This window comes from Carcharodon carcharias, chromosome 3 (assembly GCF_017639515.1).
Source record: "Carcharodon carcharias isolate sCarCar2 chromosome 3, sCarCar2.pri, whole genome shotgun sequence".
Taxonomy (NCBI): Eukaryota; Metazoa; Chordata; class Chondrichthyes; order Lamniformes; family Lamnidae; genus Carcharodon; species Carcharodon carcharias.
Window position 1 is genome coordinate 17,759,872 of NC_054469.1, and position 21,136 is coordinate 17,781,007.

The 21,136-nt window shown below is 43.7% G+C and overlaps 1 protein-coding gene and 1 non-coding gene across 4 annotated transcripts in view; both read left to right on the forward strand.

Annotated features, from left to right (window-relative positions):
• nktr (natural killer cell triggering receptor) overlaps positions 1–21,136 on the forward strand; it is a 209,623-nt gene that overhangs the window by 37,838 nt on the left and 150,649 nt on the right. The gene's annotated exons all lie outside the window — the stretch shown is intronic.
• On the forward strand, positions 20,387–20,549 carry LOC121276644. Its single transcript, XR_005942715.1, has one exon. It is a non-coding gene; the product is annotated as a U1 spliceosomal RNA (small nuclear RNA).

The window sequence follows — 21,136 nt, forward strand, 5'->3', positions numbered from 1 at the left end:
TAATCATGGGCACGCACTCTCACGTGCACGCTCTCACATGCATCCTTCTTTACAAAATATCACTATGTTCCCAAAAAAAATTTTTAAAACATCCAACTTAACAGGAATTACTATTTTCATTGGTTGGGGAGTCAGCACTGTGGGTGTACCTACACCACATGGGCTGCAGGGTTCAAGAAGGCAGCTCGCCACCACCTTCTCCAGGGCAGCTAGGGATGGGCAATAAATACTGGGCCAGCCAGCGAAGCCCACAACCCATGAATGAATTGTTTAAAAAAAGAAGTTCTTACCAAGAGTGAGGAGAGAGGTTAGGAGAAATTACTTCATGTAGAGGAGTGATAGAGTGTGGGATGCCTTGCTGCAGAGTGTGGTTGAGGCAGGGACCAATGAATCTTTGCAGCCTAAGTTGGATAAATATTTAGTGGAGGAAGATACAGGGAATAGGGAGAGAGCAGGGCAGTGGAATTAGTTTTGGATTGCCCTAGCAAACAGCCAGCACACACTATGGACTGAACGGCCTCTTCCTTTGCACTGTAAACTTCTGTCAGCGCCAGCAGAATTTCTTACCCATTGAACATTTTATTTCTCATCAGAGTGCACAGGCATCAGTTTAACATCTCTCCTAGAGTTAGTATCTGTGACAATGCAGCACCCTCTCTTATCAGTACTTCACTAAAGTGCTAGCTGGATTAAGTGCTCAAATGTTGGAGTGGAATCTAATTATGGATATTATTACAAAGATGGTCATTATTACTACTCTGATTTCAATGTAAATATACCAACCAACTACTACAACTTCTCATATGCAGGAGGAAGTGTTTTACAGAAGGAAGAGAACATTGAACGTTACACAGGAAAAGGGTAAGTTGGTTAGGAAGGGGTTGGAAGACATGGTCAAGGACAGATGTTTCGAGTGCTTGATTTTTTTTGAAAAATATACTTTATTCATAAAATATCTGGAAGAACATTACAAAATATTTCTAAATCGCCATGACCAAAAGTGCAATCTGATTCAACTTTTACACATGGACCATGAGGTGCTTCAGTACAATCAATGAATATTACAATCATTTCAGTATGGTCATTACAGACAGTGCAGTGGTGTTGGAGTTATCGACACACATCATGTTGCACTCTGAGGTGCTTTAATACAATTATAATACAATTAGTATTCAATGCATACATTCATTGTGAGCTGTGCAGCCCGAGGGGTCTATACAATTCCCAGCCCCTCGGTGGACTATGGCAGAAAGGTCTTAGACAGCAACCTTTCCCCTTTGCAGCGATTGCCCCAAGCTTTAGTGCGTCCCTCAGCACATAGTCCTGGACCTTGGAATGTGCCAGTCTGCAACACTTGGTAGGGGGCAACTCTTTGTACTGTAAGACCAACACGTTTCGGGCAGACCATAGAGCGTCTTTCACCGAGTTGATGATCCTCCAGCTACAGTTGATGTTTGTCTCGGTGTGTCTCCCTGGGAACAGCCTGTAGAGCACAGAGTCCTGTGTCACTGCGCTGCTCGGGATGAACCTCGACAGAAACCACTGCATCTCTCTCCAGACCTTCTTTGCAATGGCACAATCCACAAGGAGGTGAACAACGGTCTTGTCCCCATCACAGCCACCTCGAGGGCAACATGCAGAGGGGGTGAGATTCCTGGCGTGTTGGAAGGATCTGATCAGGAGGGCCTTTCTCACCACCAGCCAAGCTACATCTTGGTGCTTGTTGGAAAGTTCTGGCAGAGAACCATCCGACACCATCTCCTTTTCCCGCAGGGCCTCTAAGACGTTACGTGCCAACCACTGCCTGATAGATTTTCTCTGCATAAAGTTTTCCACAAGGGGCAGGTGGTACGACATGGTTCAACTACTTGGAGCGTTCCGCGGCAGCGTGGCCAGACCCATCCTTCACAACACAGGGGACAGGTAGAACCTCAGCACGTTGTGACACTTGGTGTTTGCGTATCGAGGGTCTGCGCACAGCTTGATGCAGCCGCACACAAAGGTGGCCTTCAGGATGATGCGATGTTGGGCATGGTTTTTTCCCCCCTTATCCAGAGGCTTGTACATCGCGTCCCTGCAGTGGCGATCCATTTTCAACCTCCAGATAAAGCGAAAGATGGCTCGGATGATCGCCATCGCACAGGAGTGTGGAATGAGCCAGACCTGCGGCAGGTACAGCAACAGCGAGACTGCCTCACACCTGATGACCAGGTTCTTACCCGCAATGGAGAGGGAGCGTCGCTCCCACATGCCCAGTTTTCTTTGCACATAGACACTCGCTCCTTCCAGTTTCTGACACAAGCCCCAGTCCCTCCGAACCATAACCCCAGCACCCTCAGGCCGTCGGCCCTGACGGTGAAGGAGACAAAGGATCGGTCAGCCCAGTTCCCAAACAACATGGCCTTGCTCTTCCCACGATTTACCTTGGCTCCTGAGGCCAGTTCGAACTAGTCGCAGATGGGGATCAGTCTGCGCACTGACTGCGGATCCAAGTAGAAGACGGCAATATTGTCCATGTACAAGGAGGCTTTGACCTGAGTGCCTCCACTTCCTCGGATCGTCACTCCTCTTATGCCTGGATCCTTTCTGATGGACTCAGCAAAACGTTCTATGCAACACACAAACAGGACAGGGGAGAGAGGGCAGCCCTGCCGGACTCAGATTTAATAGGAAAGCTATTTGATTCCCACCCATTGATTGAGGCTGCGCTACTGATGTTAGTTCAGAGCAGTTGGATCCAGTTGCGGATTCCCTCCCCAAACCCCACTTTGGAGAGCATATCCACCATGGAGGTGTGCGATATTCTGTCAAAGGCCTTTTCCTCATTTCAGGCTGATGGAGCAGGTTTCCACAGCCCTGTCCTGCACATGGTCAATCTTATCCCTGAGTAGCACAAGGCTGTCAGAGATCTCCCTGCCAGGCACAGTGCAATTCTGGTCAGGTTGGATCACTAATTCCAGAATGGACTTGACCCAATTGGCGATGACTTTGGACAGAATCTTATAGTTCACATTCAACAGTGAAATGGGTCGCCAGTTTCTAATTTCCTCCCTTTCCCCCTTGTGCTTGTAGATGAGGGTGATGATGCCTTTCCTCATGGATTCTGACATGCTGCCGGCCAGAAGCGTGCTCTCGTACACTTCTAGCAGGTCTGGGCCAATCCAGTCTCACAGAGCAGAATACAACTCGGCTGGCAAGCCATTGCTTCCGGGATTCTTGCTTTTCTCGAAGGACTCAAGGGCCTTAGTCAGTTTGTCGGGAATTAGCGGTTTGTCCAGACTCTCCCATGTACTGTCTAAGACCTTCGTGATAGAGGACAGGAAGGACTGGGAGGCCGGGCTGTCTATAGGCTTCACGTCATACAATCAGTATAAAATGACTTGCTGATCCTCAAAATGTCAGACTGCGATGACTTTACTGAGCCGTCTTCTTCCTTCAGGCTGCTGATCACAGAGCTCTCTCTGTGTACCTTTTGCAAGAAGAAACGTGAGCATGTCTCATCCCGCTCCACAGAGCAGACTCTGGACCAGAAGATGATCTTGGAGGCCTCCGAGGCAAAGAGTGAGGCTTGCTGGTTCTTCACCTTTTGGGGTTCCTCCTTGACATTGACCCCCATCGACCGCAGCCAGAGCAGATCTGCATGTTTTTCTGGAGTCGGAACATTTCCCTGTGTTCCTTTCTAGCTTCCTGGACGCCTTTGAAGATGAAAAACCTCTTAATGTTTTCCTTGATCACTTCCCACCAGTGTGTCAGGGACTCAAAGAGGGGTTTCATGGTTCTCCAACCTTTGTAATCCCCCTTGAGTTCCTCAGTGTTCTCTGGGTTCAGTAATTGCACGTTCAGCTTCCGTGCGCCCCCTGCCAAACCTCTGGCCTTCCTGTAAGTGACAATCAGCCAGCAGCAGGCAGTGGTCAGTGGCTTGACGTTGGTGGATCTAGTTTATCAAACAGCCTCTATTGATGGAGCAGCTTGCTGTTTGAGGAGTATTTGGCTGGATAGGGTGGATAAGACCATGGGATTTGAAAGTGAGGGTGAGAAGTTTAGAGTCAACTCCCTTGGGGTTGGAGTGCCTGAGGAGGCTTTGAGAGTACTTTCTAATTCATCTTGAGGTTGCAGTCAGAGGTTAATGAAGTCAAGGCACGCAAGCTCTACATGCTTTGCATCCTCATGACTTTAAAATTGAGATTTAACATGCCATTTCCTAACTTTATTCAAATTGTTTCCCCAGACCTCAAACTGGAATCTCTTGGCTCATTCTACAACCCTTCCTTCTCCTAGGCACAGATCATTACAATTGAATCAGTGTCTCTTGGTCCATCTGACCATCTCTGCAAAGATTGCAGTTACATGTTAGCAATTCTAAAGTTGTAGCATAAATCTGGAGTCAGATTTGACCTAACTTCAGAGAGAACTCAAAACTATCAATTACCTGGTAAGGAGTAGCCTTAACTCCAGCACATTGTTAAACCAGCATGAGCAAGTGCTCAGAATCCCCTGTGCCCATATTTTAACTGAGTTGAAACATTGAGGTGTTTAAGACAGTAGCCTCATCGTTCTACAATCTTTTAACTATTGGCTTCCGTGCAAGGAGCTCTGTGCATGCATCAGATTGAGACTGATCTGAATTCACAAGGCTCTCTTCCAGAATGGGCGAATCAAATGATGTAAACTAGGTTTGTGATCAGTAGCTCCGCTACTTGGCCCTTTCTGCTAGCATTGTCGATAAAATTTTCAACATGCTATTCTATTCCCACTGAAGTTTGTCAACTTCATTTGCTTCCCTTATCAGAAAAAGCCACCTGATAATATCTGTCAATTATCCTTCAGGCCCTTCTGTTTGCATTATTTTTGTTTGAAGTGGATAGAGATGGCATCTATTTTCAGTGTGTGGAAAGGAGGTTCCAGAATACTTTTTTCCTTTGTTTGTGGATTTGTAACAAACTCTATGTCTGTCACCTTTCTGTCCTTTGGGACAGAAAGAACAGCAGATTTATTGATTGTCTTTGGTTGAGCCCTTTATGAAATTTCCTCTTATTTCATTTTCCCTCTCAGTCTTGCTCACATCTTGGATTTTATCTTTTTGATTTTTTTCTGCTGTTTTCCCCTTTTGTTAGGATATAGAATTTTTTGTTTTACTTCTATCACCTGAGGTTCAGCCAAATTTCTTCGAATATATGCTTGCCCTGAGTCCTTTCAATAATTTATTTCACTGATTATCAGGAAAAGGGCAAGCTGGCATGATACCTAAACTCTCTGACCTGCTGCAGTTTGAAATATGTTTGAATCTTCACTCCCACATGTTAGTGAAATATTATAATGGTCTGGTTTAGGCTCAGTCATATAATAGACCACATTAGGGCAATTCCATAGCTAGGAAGGTTTCAAACTTTGCAAATCCATCACTTGGTATTACAGAGCTTGAATATTGCTGAAAAGAGAAACATGTTACTTATCGGAACAAATGTAAGAGTGCCAAATTTCAAACTCTCAACAACTTATACTACAGAAAAGGGTGCTGATTGGTTGGCAAGTTAACTGGTTATCTTAGATTGGTTGTTAGTGTAGCTATTAGTAGGATTGTTCAGCAAGTGCTGAATTATATCTAACTGTCAGGTTTGTTTATGCACACTGGAAGTGACATATGTTCATACGCAGACACTCCTTCCCCGCAAACAAAAGGAACATGTTCAAGCCTTGCACCTTTTTGAATTATCCAGGAGCTTGGGGAGCATAGAGTTCCCTGTTGCTTTCTCCATGGCAATGCCTCAGGCATTGTCACAGTCAGTTTGCCAGCCAATCAGCACCCTTTTCTCCTGTAACATAAATTGTAATTGTTTGAAATTTGTCATTCGTGCATTTGTTCTGATGAGTGCAAGATGAAAAGCTTTGGCTGCATGTCTCTCTTCATAAAATCATTTCATCAGTTCTATTCCAATATAATTTAAACTTATAAGTAGAGCAATTATCAATGTTTTTAGACTTTGTGTTTCTAACAAAGCATTTGAGGATCAGTTGTCAATCAAGTTCATTTTAATTTGAGTTCCTCTTGCTCTCTGCCCACCCCTCCTCCTCCCCCCCTCCTCCCCCTCTCTCTGTCGTAGGCAACATCTATTATTTCATTCATTGAACAAATATCTGAGCCACAAAAATATCATGAGGGTCCCACACCTGATCGTTGGCCTATGTTGTGATAGTTTAGCTGAACCAACTGGCTTAGCAGTAGATCTGTACTGTTAGCCTTAATGACCCACATTAGGTGTGGGTGATTGAATAGAGTTCCTGCATGTGATTACTCTCTAGCAAACCTTGCTTGAATTGCACAAGTGGGGATGTCCAGTTAGGATAGGATTGCATTTAAGTAGTCTGTGATGCTTCAAGTTACCGTAAATGTGGTAATAATTGTGCAAATTTTCATGAAGATGCTCTCTTGTTACCAGATGTACCAGTGAGTATCTCCTGCATTGCTCACAGTCAAAAATAGAAATTGCTGTTTTCTTAGAATCATACAGCACTGAAAGAGGCCATTTAGCCAATCATACTTCTTTGAAAGTCCCAGTGCTTTGCCTTTTCCCCCATAGCCTTGCAAATTTGATCTCTTCAAGTATTATCCAATTCCCTCTCGGAAGCAGATTGAATATAACGTTCACCCTCTTTTGGACAGCACATTCCATAACACAATTTGCGGCATAAAAAAATTTCTCCTCATCCAATAATCGTGCATCTGTCCCCTCTGGTTATCTACCCTTCTCCTGGAACACAGTTTCTCCTTTTTTACTCTGTTAAAAACTAAATGATTTTGAGCACTCACTCCATCATTAGTGGTTGTGCCTTCAGGCGGCTAAGCTCTGGCATTCTCTCTGTAAACCCCTTGTGTCTTCACCCTTTAAGATGCTGCTTAAAATCTCTCTTTTCGATAAAGATTTTGGTCACTTGTTTTAATATCAGTTTACGTGACTCAGTGTCAGTTTGTTTGTCTGATTACGCTCCTAAATTCATAGAGGTCCACAGCACAGAAAAAGGCCCTTTGGCCCTTAGAGTCTGCGCCAGTCAAACAAGCACCTAACTATTCTAATCCCATTTTCCAACGCAAGGCCCACAGCCTTGTATGCCATGGCATCGCAAGTGCACATCTAAATACTTAAATGTTATGAGGATACCTGCCTCTACCACCCAGGCAGTGAGTTCCAGATTCCCACTACCCTCTGGGTGAAAAAATTCTTCCTCACATCGCTTCTAAACCACCTGCCCCTTAAATCTATGCCTCCTGGTTATTGATCCCTCCGCCAAGAGGAAAAGTTCCTTCCTGTCTACCCTATCTATGTCCCTCATAATTTTATATACCTCAATCATGTCCCCCATCAATCTCCTCTGCTCCAGGGGAAATAACCCCCATCTATCCAATCCCTCCCCATAACTAAAACTCTCCAGCTCAGGCAACATCCAGGTAAATCTCTTCTGCACTCTAGTGCAATCACATCCTTCCTATAATGCAGATTCCAGAACTGTACACAATACTCCAGCTGTGGCCTAACCAGCATTTTATACAGTTCCAGCATAACTTCCCTGCTCTTATATTCGATGCCTCGGCTAATAAAGGCAAGTATCCCATATGCCGCCTTAACCACCTTATCGACCTGTCCCGCTACCTTAAGGGACCAGTGGACATGTACACCCAAGGTCCCTCTGATCCTTGGTACTTCCCAGGGCTCTACCATTCATTGTGTATTCCCATGCTTTGTTTGTCCTACCCAAGTGCATCAAATCACACTTATCTCGATTAAATTCCATTTGCCACTGATCAGCCCACTTGACCAGCCCATCTATATCCTCCGTAATCTAAGGCTATCCTCTTCACTATTTACCACCTCACCAATGTTCATGTCATCTGCGAACTTACTGATCATCTCTCCTACATTCAAGTCTAACACGTTTATAAATACCACAAACAGCAAGTGACCCAACACTGATCCCTGTGGAACCCCCCTGGACACTGGCGTCCAGTCACAAAAACACCCCTCGACCATCACCCTCTGTTTCCTGACACTCAGCCAATTCTGGATCCAATTTGCCAAATTGCCTTGGATCCCATGGGCTCTTACCTTTGTTATCAGTCTCCCATGCAGGAGCTTATCAAAAGCCTTGCTGAAGCCCAAAGAGACTATGTCAAATGCATTGCCCTTAACTACACACTTGGTCACCTTTTCGAAAAATTCAATCAAATTGGCCAGACATGACCTCCCCTTAACAAAACCGTGCTGACAGCCCTTTCTTAATCCTTGCCTCCAAGTGTATATTAATTCTGTCCCCCAGAATTGCTTCCAATAGTTTCCCCACCATTGAGGTTAGACTGACTAGCCTGTAGTTCCCTGGCTTATCCCTTCCTTCTTGAATAATGGTATCACGTTGGCTATCCTCCAGTCCTCTGGCACCTCTCCTGTGGCCAGCGAGGCATTGAAAATTACTACCATCGCCCCTGCTATCTCCTCCCTTGCCTCACTCAATAGCCTGGGATACATTTCATCCGAGCCTGGAGATTTATCTACTTTTAAGACTGCCCACTTAGAACCACCTCCCTTTCTATGCTAATTTCTTCAATTATATCAAAGTCCTTCTGCCTGATTTCCATACCCACGTTGGCCCTCTCACTTGTGAACACTGACACAAAACATTCATTTAGAACCCTTCCGGCTCCACACACAAATTACCACTATGGTCCTTAATGGGCCCCACACTTTCCCTAGTTATCCTCTTACTCTTAATGCACTCGTAAAATAACTTTGGATGTTCCCTTATTTTGCCTGCCAATGTTTTTTCATGCCTTCTTTTTGCTCTCCTAAGTTCCTTTTTAAGATCCCTCCTACACATTCTATACTCTTCTAGGCCTTCTGCTGTTTTGAGCCCTCGTTATCTGCCTTAATCCTCCCTTTTTCTCTTTATCCAATCCTGTATATCCCTTGACATCCAGGGTTCCCTAGATTTGTTGGGCCCACACCCTTTGTCTTTACTGGAATATGTTGGCCCTGTACTCTCCCTATTTCCTTCTTGAATGAGTCCCACTGCTCTGATGCAGATGTACCTAAAAGTAGCTGCTCCTAGTCCACTCTGGCCAAATCATACCTGGTCTTATTAAAATCAGCCTTCCCCCAATTTAGATCTTTGATTTCTGGCCCATCCTTGTCCTTTTCTATAACAGATCTATGATCACCATCTGCAAAAAGCTCCCCCACTGATACCTCTACCACTTGCCTGGCTCCCATTCCCTAAAATTAAGTCCAGGACCGACCCTTTTCTCGCGGGACCTTCTACATACTCGCTTAAGAAGCTCTCCTGGATGCCTTTTAAGAATTCTGCTCCCTTTAAACCTATCATACTATAGCTGGTCAGTTCATGTTGGGGAAGTTGAAATCCTCCACGCTTACTACCCCATTATTTTTACACCTCTCTGAAATTTGCCTACATTTCTGCTCTTCTATTTTTCACTGACTGTTTTGGGCGGCCTATAGCACACTCCCAGCAATGCGATTGCTCCTTTTTTGTTTTTAAGTTCTACCCATATGGCTTCATATGAGGAGCCTTTTAAGATGTCGTTGTGAAATGCCTTGGGACGTTTTATGATGTTAAAGATGCTATATAAATGCACGTTGTTGCTTTTGTATTGGGGATCATATTGCCTTCATTTCAATTGCGAATAGCAACTGCCTTATCCTGGTGAGTTTGTGATGCTGGTCACTTGAGAAAGGAGTTTTAGGAGTGTCATTGTGGATTGGGGTTGCAGTTGGCATTGCTCTCCTACAGAGTAAAGAGTCAGTTTTATACTTGGTGCTTACAGATAACAATTGGAAATGAGAGGGGAGTTCTGTCTTTTAATAATGTGCAGTGGCTTGAAAGTAAAAAAAATCAGATGCTAGAAATCTGCATTGAAAGTTACAAAATGGCAAACTCAAAGCACACCATTTGATATCTGTAGAGGTCAGTTGACGTTTTGGGTTCATAACTCTTTTCAGAACAGATTGTTTGTTTCACTGCTTCACTTAAAACAGTCAAATAAGGAAAGCAATATTCACTGGTTCTTATCAGACAAAATTTTGAAACCAAGTTTTGTGTTATTCTTGTGTCTTTTTCCAACTCTATATCTGCATAGGACAGCCAAACTCGAAGCACCAGCCTCTCTTTTCAGGTTATAGAATTGCTTGCGGGTTGTGCTAGAATGTCATCTAGGCTGAGAGATGTGTGCAGGGTTGGATTTTCAAAATCTAATTTTCAGCTTTACATCTCCGAGGGAGCAATGAAGATTTGAGGCTAAGTTGTAAATCTTAGTGTTTCCTTATATAAAGAATTTTCATTCAAGCATTGATGAAAAGCGATCTAATCATTCCGTTTTCGACTTTAATTTGTTGCTTCAAACCAGTTTACTGACGTTGAAAGTGATCTTTCGACGCTGCAAAAGAAAAATAAATCTGAATCTTTTTTATCTGACTTTCTTTCCTTTCTCTGTCACCAGTTTGATTTTTCTGAATCATTATAGTATATTAGAATGATGAGCTGCATTTACAATATGGTTTATCAATCTATACATCAATATTTTAAATTGTGAAGCATTAGAATTTAGCATATTAATGTGCTGGATGAGTTCACTGCATGTAGTTTCACACACATCTAAGTATCCAGTTCATACATGCTGCTCACTGAGCCCTGAGAACTGTTACAAAACTCAACTGAAGTCAGTGCCAGGAAAACAAGGCGGGGAGGCAGCCTCGAATGTCGTGGTAACCTAAAAACATATCTTCATACTTGGTGCTGTCTCTCTCATCAAAAGCAAAGCACAGGACAAGTCACCAACAAAATGCAAGCCAACGGTTTGTGCTGTGGAACAAATTGATCCAAAGATTTTAATCTCTTCTATACAGGTCTAATTCAAATCCACTTAATTGGAATGATCCTTGTGTGATCAAGGCCTGGCATGGATGCTTTGGCGCTGGATGTTAACTGATACCTGTGGTATATTTCAAAGACGTAAGGTGTGATAATAAGGGCTTCAGTTTCCTGTTGAAATTGAAACCCACCAGCAAAAAGATAGAGGGACAAAAAGCCTAAACACCTTTTTTGTATTTTAATGAACCATTTGGGAAAAACTGCATGCTCCTTTAGCTGACCTTTTCCGTCTAAATTATTTTGCCCCATGCAGACATTTTCAGACTCCTGTGCGTTTGAATATTGTCTTTAGTGAATTGCGGATATTAGATTTAAGCTTGTTTCTTGAATTTTCATGATTCCTAATTTGCCAGCTGTGTCGCCCTTCCATAAATAGACTGAATCTGAATTTATGTTGAATTTCAGTGGCCAGCACTTAAAGGACCCAGTGATAGCCCAGTCACAAGCAGCTGAAAATCACTGTGGCCATAAAAACCGTTGAAGACTTAGCTCGGCCAAAAATGATCAAGGACTGAACAGGTTACAATTTGATATATTACTGTTTTATTTCACTATTTTTAACTGGTCAAGGAGAATACAATTAATACAGTCACAAACAGAAGACTGACCTGATTTGTAATTGAAATGACTCAAGCAAAGTTCTGTTTGGCATAAGCATCACTGGTTTCAGGATTACCTACTCATTCTTAGTTTACGATGCCATAACTGCATCAATTGAGAGAATCGTGGAAACGCATCATAAAATTTATAAAGAAAGCAGCTGGTTTTGTGCATCTGGGGCAGTCAGCTGGTGAATTCCTGAGTTATATGGCGCAAAAGGACAGTATTGAAGCCCTGCAATTGGCTTTTAGGAAGGGAAGAATTGATGAGGGCTTCTCTTCCCAATCTCTATGAAGAGCAACCCCTGTTGGAAGTGCATATACAAGGATAATGTTGACTATGATTGTTTCTTCCCACCCCGTTATGATGAAATTTAAGCGCTAAGCAAAAGAGCTAAGTAAGTTTAAGCAAATATATGTTACCAATAATCTTATTTCTTTTAGAAGTATCTGCATATAGTTAGGTGTAATGTCAAAAGTTTACTGACAGGAGCTCTGTTCCATTTGCCAGGTTATGCGCTCAACCTTAGGCAAACTGTCCATACGCTGCAAATTAGGAACACCTGCCCACTGAAAGTGCAGCTATGTGTGAACATGTTAAAACCATTATTAAGGCTAAGGTTATGAAGATTGACTGAGAGCAAGGTTCAAACTCATTTTGGAAAAAGTAGTCCTGGTTTGCTTCATCTCATTTTTCTTTACTCCGTTTTTTCACTTCTCCTCTTCCTGGTCTTTCCCAATGATACTCGCTCCTAGCTGAGGTTTGGTTTCACCTAGAATCCCCACTTCATAACCTAAGTAGCCATTATCCCTGTGTAAACCTTGATTGTAAGAGTTGACCAGCTATTTGACCAGTAAGGGTGTCATGTCTGAACCCAGCGTTGTCTGACCTCTGGTGGCATTGTGGAATGCTGATCTGGAAAGATCACAGAATCTTAGTGCAGAAGAGGCCCTTCGGCCCATCGAGTCTGCATCGACACATGAGAATCACTTGACCTACCTACCTAATCCCATTTACCAGCACTTGGCCCATATTTGAATGTTATGACGTGCCAAGTGCTCATCCAGGTACTTTTTAAAGGATGTCAGGCAACCCACCTCCACCACCCTCCCAGGCAGCGCATTCCAAACCGTCACCACCCTCTGGGTAAAAAAGATTTTCCTCACATCCCCCCTAAACCTACTGCCCCTCACCTTGAATGTGTCCCCTCGTGACTGACCCTTCGACAAAGGAAAACAGCTGCTCCCTATCCACCCTGTCCATGCCCCTCATAATCTTGTACACCTCAATCAAATCGCCCCTCAGTCACCTTGCTCCAATGAAAACAACCCAAGTCTATCCAACCTCTCTTCATAACTTAAATGTTTCATCCCAGGTAACATCCTGGTGAATCTCCTCTGCACCCCCTCCAATGCAATCACATTCTTCCTATAATGTGGCAACCAGAACTGCACACAGTACTCCAGCTGTGGCCTCACCAAGGTTCTATACAACTCCAACATGACCTCCCTACTTTTGTAATCTACGCCTTGATTGATAAAGGCAAGTGTCCCGTATGCCTTTTTCACCACCCCACTAACATGCCCCTCCGCCTTCAGAGATCTATGGACACACACGCCAAGGTCCCTTTGTTCCTCACAACTTCCTAGTGCCATGCCGTTTATTGAATACTTCCTTGTCAGATTACTTGTACCAAAATGTATCACCTCATTTTTTTAGCGTTAAATTCCATCTGCCACTTAACTGCCCATTTGACCATCCCGTCTATATCTTCCTGACACCCAACCTCACTGTTAACCACCCGGCCAATCTTTGTGTCGTCAGCAAACTTACTAATCCTACCCCCGATATCGTAATCTATGTTTATATAAATGAGAAATAATTGGGGACCCAGCACAGATCCCTGTGGTATGCCACTGGACACTGGCTTCCAGTCACTAAAGCATCCTTCTGTCATCACCCTCTGCCTCCTACAACTAAGCCAATTTTGAATCCACCTTATCAAATCACCCTGTATCCCATGTGCATTTGCCTTCTTTATAAGTCTCCCATGTGGGACCTTGTCAAAGGCTTTGCTGAAATCCATATAAACTACATCAACTGCACTACCCTCATCTACACACCTGGTCACCTCAAAAAATTCAATCAAATTTGTTAGGCATGACCTCCCTCTGACAAAGCCATGCTGACTATCCCTGATCAAACCTTGCCTCTCCAAGTGGAGAAAGATTCTCTCCTTCAGAATTTTCTCCAATGGATGTCAAGGCCTCGGAGAGAGTCCAGAGGAAATTTGCTAGAATGATAAAAGCAAAATACTGCGGATGCTGGAAATCTGAAATAAAAACAGAAAATGCTGGAAAAATTCAGTGGGTCTGGCAACATCTGTAGAGAGAGAAACAGAGTTAATGTTTTGAGTCCATATGACTCTTCAGAACTCTGAATAGGAGCCATACAGACTTGAAAAGTTAACTCTGTTTCTCTCTCCACAGATGCTGCCAGACCTGCTGAGTTTTTCCAGCATTTTCTGTTTTTATTTGCTAGAATGGTGCCTAATTTGTAGGACTTCACTTACATGAAACCAGGGTTCATCTCCATAGAGCACAGAAGGGAAAGGGGGATTTATACAGCTATTCAAAATCATGAAGAGTTTTGTTAGGAAAAATAAAGAGAAATTGAATCCAGTGTCAGAGGGGTGTTGACCACAGAGATTTAAGGTAAACGGCAGGAAAGAGGCAAAATAGCGTAAAAGGGTGGTAGAAACATATATAATAATTTTCAAAAGGGAATTAGATAGTATTTGAAGGGGGAAAGGAAGAAGAATGGAATACGCTGATAACTCTTTCAAAGAATTGGAACAGAGACAATGGGCTCAATGACATAGCATGTTATGACTCTAGGAGCTGGGAGCACCATCCATTCCCTACCTCTCTCAGCCAAATGGCACTGAGATCGCTTGTAGTGACCAAGTGACATTAATGTTGCTAGCTATGTTATTGCAAATACAACTCTCAAACAAGAATTGTAAAGCCCTGGCACCAGTCACGTATTGACAGCATTCACATGAATATTGACAACATTTACACTTGTGCCATGCTATAACTGTTCTACACAGCACCACAGTATATCTGTTTTTCACTTTACCCATTTAGGGGTGACTTAGAATATTATACCTGCAACTGAGTATTGACAAATATGTATCAAAGGTTCCAGGTTTGACTGTCCCCTTCTTTTCCCCCACCTCCATAATCAGCCTAGAGGTACTGATGCCAATTTCAGAAGCTCAATCCATAATTTGCAAATGCCGCATGGACCCCAGGTTACAGCTATAAGTTTCCCTACTTTGTGAGGCTCAGCTGTTTGCTCAGTAAACTTACTGAGCCACATGTCCAACTCACATCCTTTTTGGCCTGTGACCAGGTAATGGAAAATCTTTGTGTATCTCATGCTGTATCTGTATTTGGCTCAGTGTGAACTCTTTCATCTGTCAATGGCTTGATATTCACGAACATTCCTTTTGTCCAAAGTGTGTGTGTATATGACTACACATTCATAATCATCGATCTTTTCTTTATCCCTTCTCACATGAAAGTTGTTTCTATATTAGCCTCTGTGGCTACATAAATATTTTAATATAGAAGTTAAGATTAAGTTACTGTGTTCAGTAAAGCATCAAGGAGAGATTGTGCCACCAATTCCTGAAGTGCTGCTCTCAGGCAGTTTTATCTCCATAAACTTGCCATTTTACAGAGTTTTCCAGGAATGAACTTCAGGTGGTACAGGGAAGGGTCATTCGATTGGAGACTGGATGAGAGGCTGAGTAAATTGGCCCTATACCCTGTGGAGCTCAGAAGAATGAGAGGTGATTGCTGATTGCATTGAATCATACAAGATTTTGAAGGGGCTTGACTAGGTTCACAGTGAGAGGTTTTCCCTTTGGGGCATCTAGAACATGGGGACATGGTCTCAGAATAGGGAATGATCATGTAGGGCTGAGAAATTTCTTCTAATATATGGAATTCTCTACCCAGAGGGTTGTAGTTGCTCCATTGAGAGAGACAGATTTTTGTTCTCTCCGGGAGTCAAGGGCTTTGGGAAGCAGGCAGGAAGATGGATTTGAAGCCCGAGATCATCATCAGCAAAGCTTCTCAGCACCTTCCAAACTTACAATCATTACCATCCACAAGGACACAGGCAGCTGATGCATGAGAACACCATCACCTGGAAGCTCCCCTCCAAGCTACGCAACATACTGACTTGGAACTATATTGCAGTTCCTTCACTGTCACTGGATCAATATCCTGGAACTCCCTTCCTAACAGTACTGTGGGTGTACCTACACCACATGGACTGCAGCAGTTCAAGAAGGCAGCTCATTACAACCTTCACAAGGACAATTAGGGATGGGCAGTAAATGCTGGCCTAGCCAGCGAAGCCCACATCCCGTAAATGAATTTTTTAAAATTATATTGAATGGCAGAAGAGGCCTGAGCGGCCTACTTCTGTTCCTATTTATGTTCTTATTTATGTTGGGTTGCCACTGACTGCTTGGATATGCTCTTCAAGCTAAAGTAATGAAGCAAAACTCTGGCATCATCTGAGAGGCAATAGGCCAAACGGTGGGATCATAGATTTTTACGGAAGGATGAGCCAGGTGGACTGAATGGTGTTCGGTACTTATTTTTTATGCTGTTACACTGAGCATAGTACCCTAATCAAACCTGTAAATTAATTTTATGAAGAAATATGTCAATTGTATCATGTACGCACAAACATGACTTCACACTGTACTATTAGATCAATGGTACATTTTATTGAATGAGGGGGTGGGAGAGAGTCATTGTAGAAAACATTTAATTTTGAGGTTTGCCTTAAACTTCTGTCTTGCAATTTAATATTTTAAACTATTTAAATTATGGCCCAGGTGTCCATTGTTCTATGTCTTAAATGTTTATTTGCCTGAGCAATTCTCAAAACAGCATTACAGTTGATCTTAATTGGGAGTTTAGATGTCAAAAAATATATTCTGTTTGAAGATTTGCTTATCAGTATTCCTGACTGGAAAAGCATGTCTGGAAGATTTTTCCTAAGTGATTAGGACAGAAAACCAGAAACTGAGCTGGGCTAGCCATATAAATATTGTGACTACAAGAGCAGGTCAAAGGCTAGGAATTGTGCAGCGAGTAGCACACCTCCTGACTCCCCAAATCCTGTCCACCATCTACAAGGCACAAGTCAGGAGTGTGATGGAATACTCACTCCCCACTTGCCTGGATGAGTGCAGCTACAACAACTCTCAAGAAACTGAACACCATCCAGGACGAAGCAGCCCACTTCATTGTCACCTCATCCACACACATTCGCTCCCTTCAGCACTGATGCACTGTGGCAGCAGCGTATACCATGTACAAGATGCACTGCAGAAACTCACTGAGGCCCCTTAAGCAGCACCTTGCAAACCCACGACCACTATCATCTAGAAGGATAAGGGCAACAAATTGATGTTAACACCACCACCTGAAAGCTCCCCTCCAAGCCACTCACCATCCTGACTTGGAAATATATCGCCGTTCCTTCACTGTCACTGGGTCAAAATCCTGGAACTCCCTCCCTAACAGCACAGTGCATCACAGGGACTGCAGCGGTTTAAGAGGGCAGCTCACCACTACCTTCTCAAGGGCATTTAGAGATGGGCAATAAATGCTGGCTTAGCCAGCAATGCCCACCCCCCATATATGAATTTTTTAAAAACCCCATCATTCCTGGGCACATAACATCTTTAATGAATAGCACACCTTTAGAAGGCACTCTGATCAAATATATATCCCTGTCTTCCTGTTTCTGCCCCCCTCAAATTGATCATATTGCCAGGAATAATTTTTGAAATTTATACTCGAGATAACTTTTGCTTGATTTCAGTTTGTTGTAATGATACTTGAATTTCAGCTCATATGCTGCTTAAAACATCATTTATGTCTTTTTACCTGGAGACTTGACTATTTCAACGCGCACTTGGTCTACCTCTCCCTACCTTCTGGAAACTTGAGGTTATCTAAACTCTACTGCCCACGTGCTTATTCACATTCACTGTGCTCACTGGCCTATGTTGACTCCCGGTTAAGCAACTCCTTGACTTTAAGTTTCTCATCCTTGTTTTAAAATCTTTCCATGGCTTCACCCATCCCTATCTCTCAAACTTCCTCCACAAAAATTAATTTTTATGACTGGAAGGCAATTTCCAGTGGGGTGCTTCAGGGCTCAGTACGAGGTCCCTTGCTTTTTGAGCTATATAACATTGACTTAGATTTAATTGTAGGGACATGATTAAGAAAGGTGCAGATGATATGAAAATTGACTGTGTGGTTGATAGAGGAGAATAAAAGCTGTAGACTGCAGAAAGGTATAAATGGGCTATCCAGAATGGAGTTCAATATTGAGAAGTGTGAAGTATAGAGGATTTTTGGAAGTGCATGTCCACAGACCCCTGAAAGTAGCAGGACACGTAAATAAGGTGGTTAAGAAGACATACTGGATACATCCCTTAATTGGCCAAGGCATACAGTATAAAATCAGCAGAGGTAGTGCTAGAACTCTGTAGATTACTAATGAGACTGCAGCCAGAATACTGCATGGAGTTCTGGGCACCACATTATCAGATAGATGTGGTTACACTAGAAAGGGAACAGAGGAAATTTATGAGGATGCTGCCTGGAATGGAGAATAATTAACTTTGAGGAAAGGTTCGATAGGCTGGGGTTGTTTTCTTTACAATGGAGGAAGTTGAGGGTAGAGTTAATTGAGGTGTATAAAATTATTAGGGGCCTAGATAGGGGATGGATTGGGAGGATCCATTTCCCTTAGTGGCGAGGTCAATAATCAGGGGACATAGACTTGTAAATGTTCATGGGATGCCAGTGTTGCTGCCTAGGCCAGCATTTACTGCTTACCACTAATTGCCCTTGAGAATATGATGCTGTGCTGCCGCCTTGAACCACTGCAGTCCATGTTTTGTAGGTACACCTACAGTGTTGTTAGGAAGAGAGTTCCAGGATTTTGACCCAGTGACAGTGAAGGAATGATCCTATAGTTTGAAGTCAGGATGGTGTGTGGCTTGGAGGGAGCAATCAGGTGTTGGTGTTCCCATGCATTTGCTTACTGCTCTCGTCTTTCTTGATGGTAGAGGCCACGGGTTTGGAAGTTGCTGTCAAAGGAGCCTTGGTGAGTTTCTGGAGTGCGTCTTGTGTATGGTGCACACTGCTGCCACTGCACAAGTGGTGAAGGGAGTGAATGTTTAAGATGGTGGATGGGGTACTAATCAAGCAGGCTGCTTTATCCTGGACAGTGTCAAGCTTCTCAAGTGTTGGAGCTGCATTCATCCAGGTAAGTGGAAAGCATTCCATCACAGTCCTGACATGTGCGTTGTAGATGCTGGACAGGCTTTGAGGAGTCAGGAGGTGAGTTACTAAACCCAGAATTCCTAGCCTCTGACCTGCTCTATCCACAGTATTTATATGGCTCGTCCAGTTCAGGTTCTGGTCAATGGTAACCTCCCAGGATATTGATAGTAATGCCATTGAATGTCAAGGGTGGATACTTAGATTCTCTCTTGTTAGAGATGGTCATTGCACTTTTGTGACGTGAATGTTGCTTGCCACTTGTCAGACCAAGCCTGGGTATTGTCCAGGTCTTGCTGCATTTGGACATGGACTGCTTCAGTATCTGAGGAGTTGCGAATGGCGCTGAACATTGTGTAATCATCGATGAAAATCCCCACTTCTGACCTTTATGATGGAAGGAAGATCATTGATGAAGCTGCTGAAAATGGTTGGGTCGAGTTCACTACCCCTGAGGAACTCCTGCAGTGATATCCCGGGGCTGAGATGATTGACCTCCAACAACCACAACCGTCTTCCTTTGTGTTGGGCCTGACTCCAACCAGCCGACAGTTTTCCTTCTGATTCCTATTGACTCCAGTTTTGCTAGGGCTCCTTGATGCCACACTCGGTCAAATGCTGCCTTGATGTCAAGGGCAGTCACTCTCACCTCAGCTCTTTTGTCCATGTTTGGACCAAGGCTGTAATGAAGTCAGCAGCTGAGTGGCCCTGACAGAACCCAGTGTCAGTGAGCAGGTTATTGTTGTGTAAGTGTCAATTAATAGCACTGTTCACAATACCTTCTGTCACTTTGCTGATGTTCGAAACTGATGAGGTGGATTTGTCCTGCTTTTTGTGGACAGGACACATCTGGGCAACTTTCAACATTGCTGGTTAGATGCCAGTGTTGTATTGGAAATGTTTGGTTAGAGCGTGGCCAGGGTGGATGATCCATCTCTGCGTTCTCCAGAGGCCCCCAGGATCACAGATGCCAGTCTTCAGCCAATTCCTTTCACTCCATGTGATACCAAGAAATAGCAGAAGGAACTGGACACTGCAAAGGCTATGGGCAGTGAAGGACAAGAGAAGAATAATTGCACTGTATCAGGATAACATGATACTCTTCTACATCAAGCTGTTCTTGAAAGATCATCCAGTGTTCCACTATCCCACATTCATAGTAAAACTGGGTTTGACGTTTGTGCACATGTGCAGCTGGTTGCAGCAGTCTAGTGGTTATAACACTGGACAGGCAGTCAACAGGTAGTGAGTTTAAATAAATGTGGTTATCTGTGGGCAAGAATTCATGATGAAAGTGGTTTTTTGGTCTCCAGGGAAGGGAACCAACCATCTGTGTCTGGTCTTATTGGCATGACTTCAGAATGTGATTGACTCGTAGCAAGCTGCTTGATTGTCAGGATAATTAGAGGCGTGCTATAAATTCAGATTCCCAGCATTATTTATGTCCCAAGGATGAAGGGGGAATACTTACCTGGCAGGGGTGAAACAATGATCATTAAGGTTGTGCTCCCTGGATGAGGTTATCCCATTGCACTCCGGGTGTGCTGATGCCTGCGATTTCCCCAAATGCGGGATATTAACTGCAAAATTTGTGATATTGGGGGACTGCGTTTGTGCTCCCCCCTGCTGGGGGTGGGGGGGGGGGGGGGGGGGGGGGGGGGGGGGGGGGGGGGGGGTATCCAGTGCCACAATGCCCGTCTTTACTGGAGCTTCGGGCTGTAACTTCCAAACACCAGGGCAGTGTATCTGGGGGGTACCCCAAAGATGCACTGGGGAACCACCCCCACCTCCAGATATTCCCAGTTAAGCATGGCAATTGCCCATGAAGTTCAAACTAATTGCCCTGCACTGGGCACCATCTGAAAATGCGATTTTTAAATCACAAACACTGAATGGTTCCAGCTGTCATACAGCAATATTTAACCAGAAACACTTAGAAGGGTTGAAACCACTCCTAGCCTCTGGATAACTAAAGCTCGGGATAACTAAAGCACTGACTAACCCTCCCCGTCCAGACTAGTGCTGTAAAAAGTGGGTGTGGCTTACTTACCAACAAGAAGGAGAAACATACTTGACCACCTCCTTGCTAACCTGTCTGCCGCAGATGCATCTGTCTATGATAGTATTGGTAGACTGACCATCGCACAGACCTTGTGGAGATGAAGTCCTGTCATCACACTGAGGATATCCTCCATTGTGTTGTGTGGCACTAC